The following is a 6,542-nucleotide window of genomic DNA, read 5'->3' on the forward strand; positions in this document are numbered from 1 at the left end:
GAGTCCCGGACCCGCCGGCGCTGGGGACTCTTCCCGGGCGGGCGCTCGCCCTCTCTTTTATGGTGAGTACTCTCCAGCTCCTAGTGGGGGGCGCGCGGAGGCAGCAGCCGAGATCCGGCCGCGCGGACTTCGTGCGGGCCGGCACTCGTCACAGCCGGCGCTCCTGGCGTCGGTCCGGTCCGGTCCCCGGGAAGTCCTCTCTGCAGATTGTGGCGGTCTGAGCTGATCGGTTTGCGCGCAGCCCTGGGTCGTACCGTCCCCGGGTACGGAGGGTTCGAAGCCCGCTGCTTCTCGGCGTAGTGGAAACCGCACAGAAAACTGCCTCCCTTTCACTCCGCCTGGGTTTGGGTCCGAGAGCGTCACGCACTGGCCGAGTGACCTTGGACAGGGCGCCGAACCTCGGTTTCCGCCTCCGTAAAATGGGAATGATGATGATACCACGTTTTGTAGGGGTGCTGGGAAGGTCTATGGGATGGCGCCTGTATGCAGACCTGTGCCCGGCGCACAGGAAGCCCTCAATCGTCTGTTAGTATGATTAGCTTTGTGAGCCCGAGCGTGGCACCCAACTTTCGGCTGCAGCAGTTCCCTCGCCGGTGTAATGGGGACAGTCACTCCGGGGGTGGGGGGTAGGGTCTGTAAGTCGGGGGCACCCAGAGCGGCGAAGTCAAGTGCCTGGCACGCAGTGGACACTGGTGGAGTGGCAGCTCGTTCTCGTGCACTCCTGACGCTGGGGCAGTGAGGTCTGTCGCCTGGCCTGAGAGCGACTCGGGGCCAGTTCCCGGCCCTGCTCGGTGACAAAGTTGGCGATGCTCAGGGAACGGGGGCGGGGGGAGAGGGGAGAGGTCAGGGGTTCTGGGAGTCCTGGGCGCGGGGCTCGGGGAAGGAGGGAGGAGGCCAGAGCCTCGAGCGCGGCAAATGTGTCCGCCCCGGTCGCGTTGTACGCGCCAGGGGCTCCGAGCCGGGAGGGGACGCCGAGCCCCCGACCTCCGACTGGCGGGAGAAGCCCCAAGGCGGTGGAGCGTGGGCGGCTGCCGACCGGAAGGAAGAAGGGGGCACTTTCCCAGTGCTGTCGCCAGGAGGTGGAAAGCTCGCAGGCTTGAGTTCGAATTCTGCGGCGTGACCTTGGGCAAGTTCTCTGGCGTCTTTCAGTCGGGTTTCCTCTTCTGCACCCCACCCTCCTCCTTGGGGGTTTGGAGGGTAAAGATAGGAGTTGTCTCTTCTCTAGGAATCCGAGCCCCCAGCCTTCTTCCCCTATCCCTGCAGTTTGATGAGTCTAAATCTGGAAGATGTAAAATGTGCAAAAGCATGATATAAACATTCTTTACCCAAGGGCATATTCCTCTGAGACACATACCCTCTGATTGGTTCCATTTTTAAAACTTCCCTAAAAAATGGTAACACAAATAATTTAAGCCGCCTTTGGCAAACCACAAACAAAATCCAACTTACTGGCCATTCCACTCAAATATCTCTAGTTTGTATTTAGCTTTTATTTTTAAAACGGATAAATTCAATGCTATAAAAATAAAATCTGCAAGGAAAAGGAATCGCCATAAACAGTCAAACGACATGACAAACTGGGGAAAGAATTGCCACTGCTATCACACCAGGCTTATCTTTTGGAAAAGGTATGTAAAAGATTTCTCAAGTCAACAAGCCAAAGATCAAACAGACTATAGACAGTTCACGCACACGAAATGACAGCAGTGCTACTAAAACACGTGACAAGATGTCTTACCTCACTCAAGAGGAAAAATGCAAGTTAAAACTACAAGATTCACTTTTTCAGGTACCAGACTAACAAGTAGTAACCACCATTTACCAGGGGCATCTTTTTTTTTTTTTTTTGAGTTGAGGTTTCACTCTGTTGCTTAGGTTGGAGTGCACACTCGTAGCATGATGGCAGCTCACCACAGCCTCAGTCTCCTGGGCTCAGGTGATCCTTCCACCTCAGCCTCCCAAGTAACTGGGACTACAGGCACCCACCACCCCCCGGCTAGTTTTTTAAATTTTTTGTAGAGACGAGGTCTGGCTATGTTGCCCAGGTTGGTCTCGAACTCCTGGCCTCAAGCAGTCTTCCCACCTTGGCCTCTAAAGTGCTGGGCTTACAGGCGTGAGCTTACCACACTGCAGAAGCATCTTTTAAAAATATAAATAGATTAGATTCCCCTCTAGCTTAGACCCTCCTTAAGGCTGCTGTGGGGTGAAATCTAGATGCTTCCAGGCCCTCCAGGTCTTGTTACCGTCCCTGCCCCCACCCCTTCCTCATCATTTTTCTCTCTCATCACCCCTAGGCCCCTGGCATTCTTGGTTTTGCGCCATCGCCATCACCGCAAGGGCTTAATCACTTGCTGTGCCCCCTGCCAAGCATACTTTTCCCTCAGGTTTTTTGGAGGACTGGAATCTCCTCATCATTCATGCAGGCCTGTCACTGGGGGCTTCATTTTTATTCCGGGAGGGAAGTGGCCAAGTCCCCAGCCAGTGCGGAGTTGCCCTTTTGAGAAAAGACCCAGGACGACTCATCATTCAGGAGTTACTTAGTCTCTCCTGAACCACCTGACCTGTTGTCACACATCCAGGCTCTTGAAAGATCCCTTCTCTACTGATACAGGAACGAAAGGTCTCAGGCAGTCCCCCAGCTAGAGCAGGCCACTTGATATGGAAAACCAGGGGGGTGGTGAGACCTAGATTGAGGTCAAGAGAAGTCTCTGTCTTGTATTAAATTTTAAAAATATAAGTGCATTGTGTGTGCACTTATGTGAACATGGCCATACGTATTTGGGGAAAGAGATCAACAGTAAAAAATTTAAAAACCAGCAACACATTTTTAACAACTCATGGTCCCTACATAAGCCAAACTGGTTTATCTGCTGCTTATTCACTCCAAGAAACAGGGATCTTTTCCAAGACTGTAGGAAAAACAGTTGTCTGTGCTGCACCCTTGGGGAAAGAGAGCGGCACACCCCAAACCAGTTACTGTGAACTTTGTGGACCTTTAGAAGAACTTTCCAGGACAGTATTGATTGCATGTGATTTTTGCTTCACATGTTGAGCTCAGAACCTAATCCCCATTTGAAATATATACTTTAATTATGAAAAAAGTTTTTTAAAAACAGAGGTATAGAGTGGATATTCTTTCTTCAATTTGATAAGCACTTCCTAATGCCACTAGGGGTGGCAGATCCAGGGCCGTGTGCTGTTTTTTTGTTTTGTTTTTTTCTTTTTTGAGTCGGGATCTTGCTCTGTCTCCCTGGCTGAGTGCAGTGGCATGATCACTGCTCACAGCAGCCTCGACCTCCTAGGCTCAGGCAATCTTTCGTCTCAGCTTCCTGAGTAGCTGGGACTTCAGGTGCCATGCCTCATTTTTTTTTTTTTTTAAATTTTATTTTTGTAGAGATGAAGTCTTGCTATGTTGTCCAGGCTAGTCTCGAACTCCTGGGCTCAAGCAATCCTCCCGCCACAGCCTCCCAGGGTACTGGAATGACAGGCGTGGGCCACTGTGTCCGGCCTAGTACTGGAGATAGAGGTTGGTTGGATGATGGTTCCACCAGCAAGCAATGCAGACATGGTGCAGGAGACATGGGGAGGATTGACAGGTTGAAGACGCAGGGGGGTGGAGGGCTGCCATCCATGGTTGGGTGCCCGGCCCTGCTTCTGCCAGGGGTGTGGAGGAGGCAGGTGAGAGAGTGTCAGCCAGGAAAAGAAAGGGGGTGAGGCTTCCGGGTGCCAAGGTGTGAACGGGATGTGCTGACGAGAGGAGAGTCCGGCATGACTGGTCTGAGGTGGGCCATGTCAAGAGACTGAGTGTGGGAGAAATAAGCAGGAGCATCTCTCAAGGTCCTTTGGGTGCCAGAGCTAAGGGATGCTGCCTGGAGCGCTGAAGGAACAGATGAGTGGGCAGCTTGGACAGATTTACCTCCTGGCAGCATGGAGGGTAGGTTGAGGGGCAAAGACTGGAGTCAGGGAGACCCGTTAGGAGACCATTGCAGTAACCCAGGCTGGGTGTGAAGTAAGGGAAAGCCAATGGCATTGAGTGATAGAGACGGAGAGAAGGGGGCTGAGGGGGTGGTCCATGGCAGGACATGCAATCGGGAACCTGGCATGCAGGAGAGGGAAAAGGCTGGGCCCTGCCCAGGATGTGTGAACCCTGAGGTGCCAGTGAACCACAGATGTCCCACAGGGCTGACAGTGTGGGTGTGCCCATGGTGGGGGGCTTATGATGGAAAGACCAGCTGGCTTTAGAAGGTCATTAGAAGGAGCACCTAGGCTGGGTTGGCCAGAGGCTTCCAGCAGGTGAGTCTGGTGCTGAGGAGAGAAGGCAGCTCTGGGGCCCTGGCTTGAGATTATGTGCAGAGGGTAGGAGGAACAAGTCAGGAGAGAAGAAGCATGGAGAGGTAGAGAGTGAGGCAGAAACGGAAGCTCTGACCTTGGGGTGCCTGACAGTGCAGGCAGGTGGGCCCTGGAGCCTGTGCTGGTAGGTACAGAGGGAGAAGCTGGAGCAGAGCCAATGTCAGCCACCTCTGAGGCTGTGAAATGGTGCTCGTGGTGAACCAGCCTTCTGCTTTCTGCAGAATGAGTGGGGCAGGGTCCAGTGAGCCAGGCCATGGAGACATCCCACCTGTTTTCTGCATTCTATCAGATTCCTGGGGCCAGAGTGGCTCTCTTCTATGGACTACTCCCTCTCTCCTCTCTCTTGAGTCTCCCTTTCTCCTGTCTTCCTCTCCTCCTCTCTCTTTTCCTCCTTGGTATCTCAACAATGCTCCTAGAGATACCTGAGGCTTAAGGGAGGGATCTTCAGAAATCCCAGCAGGTCCATATTATGACCTATGTCAAGCTCGAGGCATGAATAGTTCTGCTTTTCTTCCAGGCATCCCATTTTCTGACAACCAGTTATAAGCAGGACAGATTTATCTCGAGGGGTGAATGAGGGGCTAGACATGAAGATTATCATACTTTCTTCACTATTTTCCCCAGGGGGGTCTCATTAAGTGACACCCTCCTCTCACCCATTCCCGTCCCCTCCCTTCATACGCTGCCCCAGCCCAGACTTGCTGGGCCCCAGGGAGGCCAGCTGTCCTGCAGAACAGCCCACATGTGCCTGGGGCAGCCCTCTGGGCACAGGGGCAGCTGCGCAGCCAGGCCTGCCAGGACTGCACATGGCCTCATTGGCTCAGAGGTATGTCTCTTTCAAATGACCTTGCAGAGCTTGCTGGCCTGGTCACTGCCAGCAAACCTCCCTCATCCTGTCCCCTGCTCTCCTTGCTGGCTGACAGCTGAGCTGCCACCTTGGGGGGCCCTGGCTCAGTCACGCGTGGGAGGATTCCCATGGAAACCCCAGGAGGAGGAGAGGCTCAGGGAAGCCTCACCGATTCTCACTCCAGGAAGACAGGCGTGAGACAGTTCCACCTGGAACTGGACAGATGGCTCTTTTTGTGAGCTCTCGGGGAGAAAGGGCTTGCCTAGCCAGTTATAGCTCAAGCTCTGAGTGTGTCTGCGGGGGAGGCTAATGGACATCTATGAATAAAGCCTTGGGGGTTCTTTAGTTCATTCATGGTTGGTGAATTCATTCTGAATGAGCATCTTTTCATAGAACAGCCCCTCTACTTAATATTTGTACAAAGGAAATCTTGAAAATATTCCAATCGAGCCGGGGCCAGGCAGATATTATTGGTACCATCGTACAGAGGGGAAAATGGAGGAATAAAAACATTAAATGAGTTGTCGAGTTCATGGAGGTCTGCATTCCCAGTTCATTCCTAGACACCATATTGCTTTTATTCATTTGTCCGTGCCTGTACATTCCATGGACATTCACCTAGCATTTTCTCTTAACCGGACCCACGCAGAGTGCCGGGGGCTCTCACGAGGGAGACCCAGCCCCTGCGCCCTAGTTGTCCCCAGTCTGGTGGGAGGGAGGCGGCTAAGGAGACACCATGGTCCTTTGTGATAAGTGTTGTAGTGTAGTGGGAACAAGTCCAGGGACTCTGAGAGCACAGAGGGCCGGGGGCTCCCTAGAGACGTTGATATCCAAAATGGGTATGTGTACGTATATAGCACGGATATGTGTACCTGGGGGCTGGGGAGGGTGCAGAGAGAGGGAAGAGATGATGACAACAGCCACGTCAGGGAACTGTAGAGAGGTTTGGGGAGGTGAAGTGAAGGGGTTCCCCGTGGGGGATGGGCTGGGGAAGCATCCTGGAACGTTCTGGGAGAGTTAGGGCTAGGCTTAGGAGTGAACTTTATCCCAAAAGCCCTGGAGATCCTGTGAAGGATTTTAAGCAGGGAGCATGGTTAGATCAGCTTTGCACTTTTACAAGTGCTGTAGTATATACATGAAAGTAGTGTGAGCCGGGCTCAGTGGCTCATCCTGTAATCCCGCGCTTTGGGAGGCTAAGGTAAGTGGATTGCCTGAGCCTGTGGGTTCGAGACCCACCTGGCCAACTTGGCAAGACCTCATCTCTACAATAAATCAAAAATTACCCCGGGCGGAGTAGCGTGCGCCTGTAGTTCCAGCTACTTGGAAGGCTGAGGCAGAAGGATCA

At 53.0% G+C, this 6,542-nt stretch overlaps 1 protein-coding gene across 1 annotated transcript in view; it reads left to right on the forward strand.

Annotated features, from left to right (window-relative positions):
* The window catches only part of SPSB4 (splA/ryanodine receptor domain and SOCS box containing 4), an 85,647-nt gene continuing 79,105 nt past the window's right edge, over positions 1-6,542 (forward strand). The window contains exon 1 of the mRNA XM_008054674.2: positions 1-62. The gene's annotated coding sequence lies outside the window, so the exon portion shown is untranslated. The remainder of the gene's footprint in view (positions 63-6,542) is intronic.

Source organism: Carlito syrichta, unplaced genomic scaffold (assembly GCF_000164805.1).
Source record: "Carlito syrichta isolate Samal-C Ts95f unplaced genomic scaffold, Tarsius_syrichta-2.0.1 Scaffold297556, whole genome shotgun sequence".
Classification (NCBI taxonomy): domain Eukaryota; kingdom Metazoa; phylum Chordata; class Mammalia; order Primates; family Tarsiidae; genus Carlito; species Carlito syrichta.